We start from the raw sequence: 9,898 nt of genomic DNA, 5'->3' as shown, positions 1-9,898 counted from the left end.
GGGCTTGGGGGCTTAGGGGCTGGGTGAAAGAAGTACAAATTAGCAGTTACAAACTAGACACAGGGATGTGAAGTACAGCATAGGGAATACTAGTATAGTCAATTATATTGCAATAGTCATGCATTGTGCCAGGTGGGTACTAGATTCATTGGGGGATCACATTGTAAGTTATATAAATGTCTCGCCACTATGCTGTACATCTGAAACTAATATAATATTGAATGTCAACTGTAGTTGAAAAATAAAAATAAAATAAATAAAACTAAAACTCACAAAATCATGGAATCTAAGGGCTCGAAGGGACTTCTGAAGGTATCAGGACCAGTTTCCCCTCTATAATAATCCAGATTTCCTTATATAACACCCCAAACATAAGGACACAACCAGAAAATGTGCTCTTGGACACTACTGGTGATCTGTGTAATCTTCTAAAATTATGGGCTAAACACATATGTTCTCTTAAACTAGCCATGTTATCATCCAGAATTAAAGGGAGCATCACCTGGTTATAAGACTAATGCCTATTACAAGAATTAATGGATAGGTAACTTTACCAGTTACTTCCTAGTTGAAAACACACACACACACACACACACACACACACACACATTAAATATCTGCTTAGAAATAGTTTCTCCTAAAGAAGAAATAATAAAACATCTGAATGTGAGGCCTGGGGAATTAGCATTTGTAGGAGTAGACTCCTTTAGATTTCAGAATAAATTTAGGACTATCATCTTGATGGAGACACACAACATTGTTTTCTTAGCTCCTAGAGCTGAACTTATCTTCGTGAATTATAGAATATTTTTAAATCTACAATAAACATTTCTAGTGTGCTGGTATGGCATCATGCCAATTTGGTTGTAAATCACTCACACATATTATAAGAAAATGGGAAGGGGGAGGGGCTGGCCATGAATACTTTGGTTTGTCTTATTCTCTGTACTGCAGGGGAATGTCTCAATAAGAACTCTAAATTTTTTGAAAGGAGCTTTTAAGTACTCACATAGTGCTGGCCCTATTTCACACACAGAAAGGGCCTCACAAGACTTGCAGGTGGCTGTTAATAACGCAGGGCTTCTAATCAGACCATTTGGGGTTGGCTTGTTGGCCTTTGTCCTCTGTCAGAAAAGATCAACTCAGCCTTTGGATTCCCAATGTTTTGCATTTCAGGCGCTGCAACGCTTTAAGCTGCGGATACATTGTTAGGACCTTTTAGAAGGCGTTGCTAGAACTGTCTTAGACAAAGTGATGCTGTGTCCACTGGTTTCACTAACATTGTCCTGGATTCTCCAATTAGAAAACGAAAATGGTTTCTCTGAGGACTGTTCCCAATGATGTTCCCAAATTTGAGCTGTTTTGCATAGCTTCCAAAGCAAAACATTATTTTTGAAGGGACATGGGCTTTAAAATTTCCATAATGAGTGAGCACACTTTTCAAGTGTTTTGGCAGAACTGCTGTCACAGATCTTACGAAAACTCTACTCAAACATAAAGTAATTTGTCAGCATCATAAAAAGCAGTGAAAAATAAATAAATGCTAAATCCCTTAAGAAAAATGTGCTAGGTGATTTTAAAGTTAACCAGATGGAGCTCCTTGGAGGAAATTGAGACAATGGTCACCTTATGGCAATTACTTGCCTTTGTATTGAAGCTTGGCCTTATTTCTGAGTCACCAAATAGAAAATCTATAATAATCAAAGCATAATATGCAAATTGACCAAACAACTGAACAGCAGAACTACCAGACGACCACGCTATGACACGCACTGGTGCCAGGCCAGCCAAGGCGGGTGTGATGCAATTGGTCGGGGGCCCTGCCATCACCCCATGATTGCCCCATAGAGGGAGGCTCAGGCTACCAGGCCAGAGGCGCTATGGAGGGTGGGCAGGGCCTCCCTCTACACAGTAATCCACCTGGGGGCCCTGCAATTAATCACCTCACAGAGGGAGGCCCAGGCCACTGGCCAGCGACAGTGCGGCATGTGTGCAGTGCCGGCCAGCGATTGCCCCGCAGAGGGAGGCCCAAGTTAGCCAAGCTAACTCACCCCACACCTGTCACACACAGAGGGAGGCGACCAGTGGGGGAGGGGGTGCAGCGCTGCACAGATGGCAAGCAGTGGAAGTGGCAGGGGCAGGGCCAGCTGCCGGCAGCCGAAGGAAGGAAAGCCCTAGGGACCCTACCCGAGGGGTCCCAGATTGTGAGAGGGCACAGGCCGAGCTGAAGGACACCCCCTCTCATGCATGAATTTCGTGCACTGGGCCTCTAGTGAGAAATAAAGAGGTAGTGAGTCACAAAATGCAAACTATGATAGAATATGTGTGAGAAATATTTTAAGATAATAATCCTTACATTTGTTGGGGGGGGCGAAGATGGGGAAAATGAAGGAAAAATTATGATACAGCATAACTTCTAGAGGTCATGGAAAGAAATTAACTGATAAAAAATTTGAGCTCATTTTAGAGATTTTATAGAGCATATGGGAGCCAAATATCTGGAAGTGTGTGGAAAAGATTTACATAAAGAATTACATGAATTGTATTATTAGAAAAATGTAAATGTACTCTCAATTGAGATTATTATAGCTGCTTAGCTAGTCACTTTTTGCAGACATTAACTCTCCAAAATGAATGTGAATGTTTGACTCTCCTCAGAGCTCTAGCCCATCTATGTACAGTATAATCAAACTCAACGGGGTTGAGACTTACCCTTTTCTGAGAAACTCAGGTTTTGACAGCATGTGGATGGCTCCTATATTTTGTAGGTCATGGAAAGCTAAGGGCAAAATCGCCAAAGTAATTTGGTTTAACTTGTCAGCATAAACTGCTTCTTTGAAATGTATTCTCTGTTCTTCTTTAATATATTCATTAAATATATTTTAAACAGGTTTCATTTATTTCCCTAGGAAGCATAGCTCGTGCTTTTCAGATTTAACAGTTATTACATTATTCTTAGTATTTGGTATAACTAGTCTTTTCCTACGTTAATTTATATTGAAATTTTCAACCTCTTCCAGTTGAACAACATCATACAAGTATGGCCATCTTAATGCTTCATGAGTCAGTCTAAATCCTTACTAATTTAAAATAGATTGATGGTTGGCAATAATTCTTCTGAGTATTTTCTAATCTTCATTGACACAGATGTCACTAGATCGGTCCTGAGGCAATTTCATACCTTTCAAAAAGAAAAGGAGATATTTTGCTGAAGTTGAGAAGTCTGTCCTTTCGGGTTGGCTATTGGAATATCTCTGACTCAAAGCTGTAGGAACATGAAAACTCAGGGAAGAGTTCAAAGTCAAGATTCATCAAGGCATAAACAATAAAATGCCATTTGTACTTATCATTGGCAAAATCTAAAACAGAGTCATTTTAACCAATGTAATAGAAAACCTGTTATAAAAAAAAAAAAGAAAAGAAATGAAACTTGTCCCCTACCTCATTCTAATAACAGAGTTAATTTGAAATGGATCATTTACTGTATTGAAAAAATTACAACCAAAATATTTCTAAAAGAAAACATAGGATAATATCTTCGTAAACTTGTGATACACAAAAACTTAGAATACACAAGAAACAACTAAGTATAAAACTAAAAAGTGACCCACTGAACTTCTTTCTAATTAAAATTTCTGCTCATAAGTTACTCTCCAGAAGAAAAAAATCTTAACATGTATCTGATGAAGAACTTGTACCCAGAATATATTTTTTTAAAATGCCTATAAATCAATAATAAAAAGGAAAATCAATTTGTAAAAATGGACAAAAAACTTTAACAAAACTTTACAAAAGATATACAAATAGTCATTAAGTATTTACAAAGGAGCTTAGTCAATATCATTAGAAAAAAGGAAAATCTAACAACATTCCCACAGCCACCCGAATGACTAAAATCTAAAAGACTGATAATACCTAATGTTTGCCAGGATGGAAGCATCTGAAACTCTCATGCATTACTGGTGGGAGCATAACGTTGTACAATCATTGTTGAGAGCTGCATGTCAGTTTCTTTGAAAGTTAAATATGCATCTACCCTAGGACCCAGCAATCCCACTCTTAGGTATTTACTGAAGAGTAACTAAATGAAAAACATACGTTTACAAAAAGTCACATTCATAATAGCCCAAAACTGGAAATAACACAAATATTTATCAACAGAACAGACTTTTTTAATGTAGTAATTTCATACAGCAGAACTCTGCTATTTGCAACAAAATGGATGAATCTCAAAAATGAAAGCAAAGAAACAAAAGAATACCTACTGTATGATTTCATCTATATGAAGTCCAAAAAAATAGGCAAAGTTAGAAATCAAAACAGCACTTGCTTCTGTGGGGTGGGGACGAAGGAGAGAGGCGCAATATAACTTTCTGGGCAATGGAAATGTTCTCTATCCATTTTAGTGCGGCAGTTACATGGGTGTATACAATTGTTAAAACGTATGAGATTAAGCTCTTAAGATCTGTGGATTTTATAGTATGCAAATTATATCTCAAAAGTATTTTAAAATTCAACATTGGATAGCAATCTACATATATTCCTAGTGGAAGGGTAAATTAGTGCAGAAGTATGAGCACTCAACTTGCCAATCTTAAAAGCCTTATAAATGTGAGAGGCCTTTAATCAAGTAATTCTATTTATAGTAATTTATTTTAGAGAAACAATCAGAGATCTCTTTGTGCACCTACATGCATATACATATATGTGTGTTTACTGTGTGGTTATATGCATGTGCATACATGTAAATATATATGTAGATATATAAATATTTATAGAATTAGAATTTTCATTTTAGTATTATTTATAACATAGAAAATTGAAACAACCTAAATGCCCAATGATAGGGGCTTAGTTAAATAATGATATAACTGCACCATGAATATTAGCCATTAAAATGTTTAAGGGTAAATAAAGCATTTTTCAACACAATATTAAGTTTAAAAAGGAATTTGAAAAATAGTACATACAACATACGGCTTTGACAATAACAGTGTTTAAACAAAATGGCTTCTTTTTCCCTTCTGTAAGAGCTGCTGTTCAGCCTTGGCAGGTAGGCAGCTCTTCTCTATGCGGTAAAGCAAAGTTCCAGATCTTTCTATCTAGTTGTTCCACCATCCCTAGGGTATCTTCTTCTACACGATTAAAGGAGAATTCTGCAACCAGAAGAGGGCCTTCACTTGGCCATACTGGTGCCATGATCCTGGACTTCCAGCCTCAAGACTGTGAGCAATAAATTTCTGCTATGTATAAGCCGCCCAGTCTGTGGTATTTTGTATAGCAGCCCAAGCTAAGACACTTGGAATGTCCATGTTCTGACTGGTAGGACAGGAGAAGTGATGTGTGCAACTTCTAATTCACATCCTTAAAAGGAAGCTTCAGACCTTCCATTTCCCCTTTCACCCTTTCTATAGAATGAAATACAGACATAGATAAATAGATCAATGTAACATAATAGCAAATTCAGAAAAAAAACTTGTATGTACAATATATTGATTTCTAATGAACATACCAAGATATAAATGGGAACAGAAAAGTCTTTTCAATAAATGGAGCTGGGACAACTAAAAAGAACTATGGGAAACAGAGAACCCAGAAATCGACCCAAGCCAGTATGCTCAATTAATATATGACAAAGGAGGCAAGAGCATACAATGTAGTCAAGACAGTCTCTACAATAAATGATGTTGGGAAAACTGGACAGATACATGCAAAAAAATGAAACTAGACCACCAACTTACACCATACACAAAAATAAACTCAAAATGGATAAAGGACTTAAACCATTCAATATTAGAAGAAGTCATAAGCAGCAAAATAGCAGACATATGTTGTAGTAATATCTTTACTGATACAGTTCCTAGGACAATAGAAATTAAGGAGAAAATAAACCAATGGGACTACATCAAAATAAAAAGCTTCTGCATAGCAAAGAAACCATCAACAAAACAACAAGAAAGATCCCTGCGTGGGAAAACATATTTGCCAATGTTATCACCGATAAGGATTTAATCTCCAAAATTTAGAGGGAACTCATACAACTTAACAAAAGGAAGATAAACAATCCAATCAAAAAATGGGCAAAGGACCTAAATAGACACTTTTCAAAAGAGGACATACGGAAGGCCAAAAGACATATGAAAACCTGCTCAAAGTCACTAATCATCTGAGAGATGCAAATCAAAACAACAATGAGATATCATCTCACACCTGTCAGAATGGCTATCATCAAGAAATCAACAAATGACAAGTGCTGGCGAGGATGCAGACAAAAAGGAACCCTCCTGCACTGCTGGTGGGAATGCAGACTGGTGCAGCCACTGTGGTGAAAAATATGGAGTTTTCTCAAAAAACTAAAAGTGTAACTCCCATTTGACCCAGTGATCCCACTTCTAGGAATATATCCCAAGAAACCAGAAACACCAATCAGAAAGGACATATGCACCCCTATGTTCATAGCAGCACAATTTAGTACAATAGCTAAGATTTGGAAACAGCCTAAGTGCCCATCAGCAGGTGAGTGGATTAAAAAACAGTGGTACACTTAGCACTGCACACCTAGCAGACATAGTTTAAATTTTAAAAATTTATAGAGCATCAGCCCTCGGACTGAAGGGTCTCAGGATCGATTCTAGTCAAGGGCACATACCTTGGTTGCAGGTTACCCAGCCCTGGTCAGGGTGCATGCAGGAGACAACCAATCCATGTTCTCTCCCACATCAATGTTTCTCTCTGTCCCTCCTCTCTCCCTTTAACTCCCTTTAAAAAATCAATGAAAAAATATCCTCAGGAGGGGATTAACAAAAAAATAAAATAAGTAAATAAATAAAAATATGGCAACACTGAAATGTTTGCAAAGATATGAAGAAATATACATTAAACAACATACAAGCTGGTAAAAATATAAAATGGTACAATCACTTTATAGAACAGTTGTTGAGCAGTTTAGTATAACATTAAACATATACTTCCCCTATGACCCAGCAATTCCACTCCTAAGTATTTACCCAAGAGAAGGGAAAACATATAACCATAAAAGTCATGCATAAGAATCTTCATAACAACTTTATTCATGATAGTAAAAAACAACCAAAATATCACTGATAGGAAAATAAGTAAACTAATTCTAGTCTATTAAAAAAATGGAACACTGCTCAGCAATAAAAAATAGACTATAGGAATAAAGAGGCATAAAGGACTAGACTGCTGATATAACAACATGAAATGGTTTTCAGAATTATATTGAAGAAAAGAAGCCACACACAAAAGAATCCATACTGTATGAGTCCATCTACATGAAGTCCAAGAACAAGCGAAACTAATCTGTGGTGATAGAAATCTAAATAGTTTAGCCTGTGGATGTGAGAATTTACTGGAAGGGGACATGAGGTAACTTTCTAGGGAGGTGGAAATGTTTTTTATTAGAAGCTTTGTAACATAGGTGTACACATTTCTCTAAAACACATCAAATTATACACTTACTATTTGTGTATTTCCTTATATTGGAATTTTACCTCAATAAAATGTAATTTTTTACAGTAGTTATAATGAAGTCTAGAGAGTGGGTGAAATTAAATGTATATATTCAAGCTACCTTTTTACCTGGAAGTCAAGTTTTGCTAATTTTTTTACCATTATAAGTCACCCTGCTGTGAACATCTTTATGAACAAACAAACAAACGAAAAACAAGCACATGGATCATTGGCTAGATTCCACAAAATAAATTTTCTTTATTAAGGATTTTATTTATTTTAAAACTTTTAAGATATATTGTAAAACTTCCTTCCAGAAATGATGGACCAATTTATACTCTCATCCACAATGTATGAAAATGCCCATTTTTCCCACCTAGCCAATATTAGGCCTTGTCATTTTATAAACATTTAACAATAATTAGACACTAAACAGTAATAATATAAAGAATTTCTAAAGCTTACATAGCAATTAATATATCTGAGGAACTGTTTGAAGCAATTTACCTATATTAACACCCATTTAATACTCAAAACAACCTTGCTATAGGCCAGTGATGGCGAACCTTTTGAGCTTGGCATGTCAGCATTTTGAAAAACCCTAACTTAACTCTGGTGCCGTGTCACATCTAGAAATTTTTTGATATTTGCAACCATAGTAAAACAAAGACTTATATTTTTGATATTTATTTTATATATTTAAATGCCATTTAACAAAGAAAAATCAACCAAAAAAATGAGTTCACGTGTCACCTCTGACACACGTGTCATAGATTTGCCATCATTGCTACAGGCACTACTAGGACCCCCATGTTACATACAGGTAGGGACACTAAAGCAAAGAAAGTTTAAGTTACTTGCCCAAAGTTTCCCAGTTAGTAGGTCTCAATAATTCTATTTCCAGAATTTGTGTGCTCTTATTCGCTATGATATTGTTTCTCACTGTTTCATAATTTTGAATGATTTGATTATCAGTGTGCTAGAAATTTCTCTCATGTTCTAGACCAGTGGTTGCCAACTGGTGGTCTGTGGACCACTGGTGGTCCGTGAGGTCTGAAGGTTGGTGACCTCTATTCTAGATCTTTTCTTTTTTCATTTTATTTTTCAATTACAGTTTACATTCAATATTATTTTGTACTAGAGGCCCAATGCATGAATTCACGCACTGGTGGGGGCTGACCAGGGGAAGGGGCCTGGACAGTTGGCTAGTTGGCCCAGCCCAAAATTGGGTGGGGGGGGGGCCAATAAGGGGTGAGGCCAGCCTGGGGAGGGGCCATGGATAGTTGGCCAGCTGGCCCCACCCCCTAGTCGAACTCCTGCTTGAACTCTAGGTCGAGGGGACAATTTGCATGTTAGCCTTTTATTATATAGGATTAGTTTCATGAGTACAGCATAGAGGTTATGCAGTCATATACTTTACAAAGTGGTCCCCTGACATTTCAAATACCCAGCTGGCACCATACATAGTTATCATAATTCTAGAGGCCCAGTGCACGAATTTGTGTACCAGTGGAGTCCCTTGGCCTGGCCTGCGGGATTGGGCCAAATCTGGCTCTCTGACATCCCCCAAGGGGTTCCAGATTGTGAGAGGATGCAAGCCAGGCCGAGTGCCCCCACCCGTGCACAGTTGGGGCCAGGGAGGGATGTGAAAGGTTGGCCAGTCAGGGAGGGACCGCGGGAGGGCTCCAGGGCATGTCTGGCCCATCTCGCTCAGTTCTGATCAGCTGGACCCCAGCAGCAAGATAACCTACCAGTCAGAGCGACTGCCCCTGCTGGTCAGTGCACATCAGAGCAGGCAGTTGAGTGGCCTTAGCAGATCATTAGCATACTAGTGGCCCAGTGCACAAAATTCGTGCACATTAAAAGGGAATTAATTAGCTCTGAAATCAATAAAGATATATATTGTTTTTAAAAAAGAAATTGCACAAGACCCAGACCCGGCCAGCCCCACCCCCATCAAACCCTGCCAGGTGGGGGGCACACCCTCAGGTCCCCCAGCCCAGGACCAGGTGGGGGGCACAGCCTCAAGTTCCCTGGCCCAATGTGGGGGTGGGGAGCATGGCCTGAGGTCCCCCCGCATGGGCAGGGGCAGGAAGCACACTTTAAGGTCCCCCGTCAAGCCCTGTCAGGCGGGCAGTGATGCCTGAGGTCCCCTGACCAGCACCAGGGTGAGGGGCACTCCTTGAGGTCCCCTGTCAAGCTCCGCCAGGTGAGGGGCATGGCCTAAGGTCGCCTGGCCTGGTACCAGGGTGGGGGGTGTGGCCTGAGGTCCCCTGGTCTAGCGCCGGGGTAGGGGGTGCAGCCTGAGGTCCCCCGTCAAGCCCTGTAGGGTTGGGAGTGTGGCCTGAGGTCCCGCGTCAAGCCCCGCTGAGCAGGGGGCACAGCCTGAGGTCCCCTGGCCTGGCACCAGCGCAGGGGGGGCCGG

Source organism: Myotis davidii, unplaced genomic scaffold (genome assembly GCF_000327345.1).
Source record: "Myotis davidii unplaced genomic scaffold, ASM32734v1 scaffold204, whole genome shotgun sequence".
NCBI lineage: Eukaryota > Metazoa > Chordata > Mammalia > Chiroptera > Vespertilionidae > Myotis > Myotis davidii.
Note: the sequence above shows the minus strand (reverse complement) of the source record.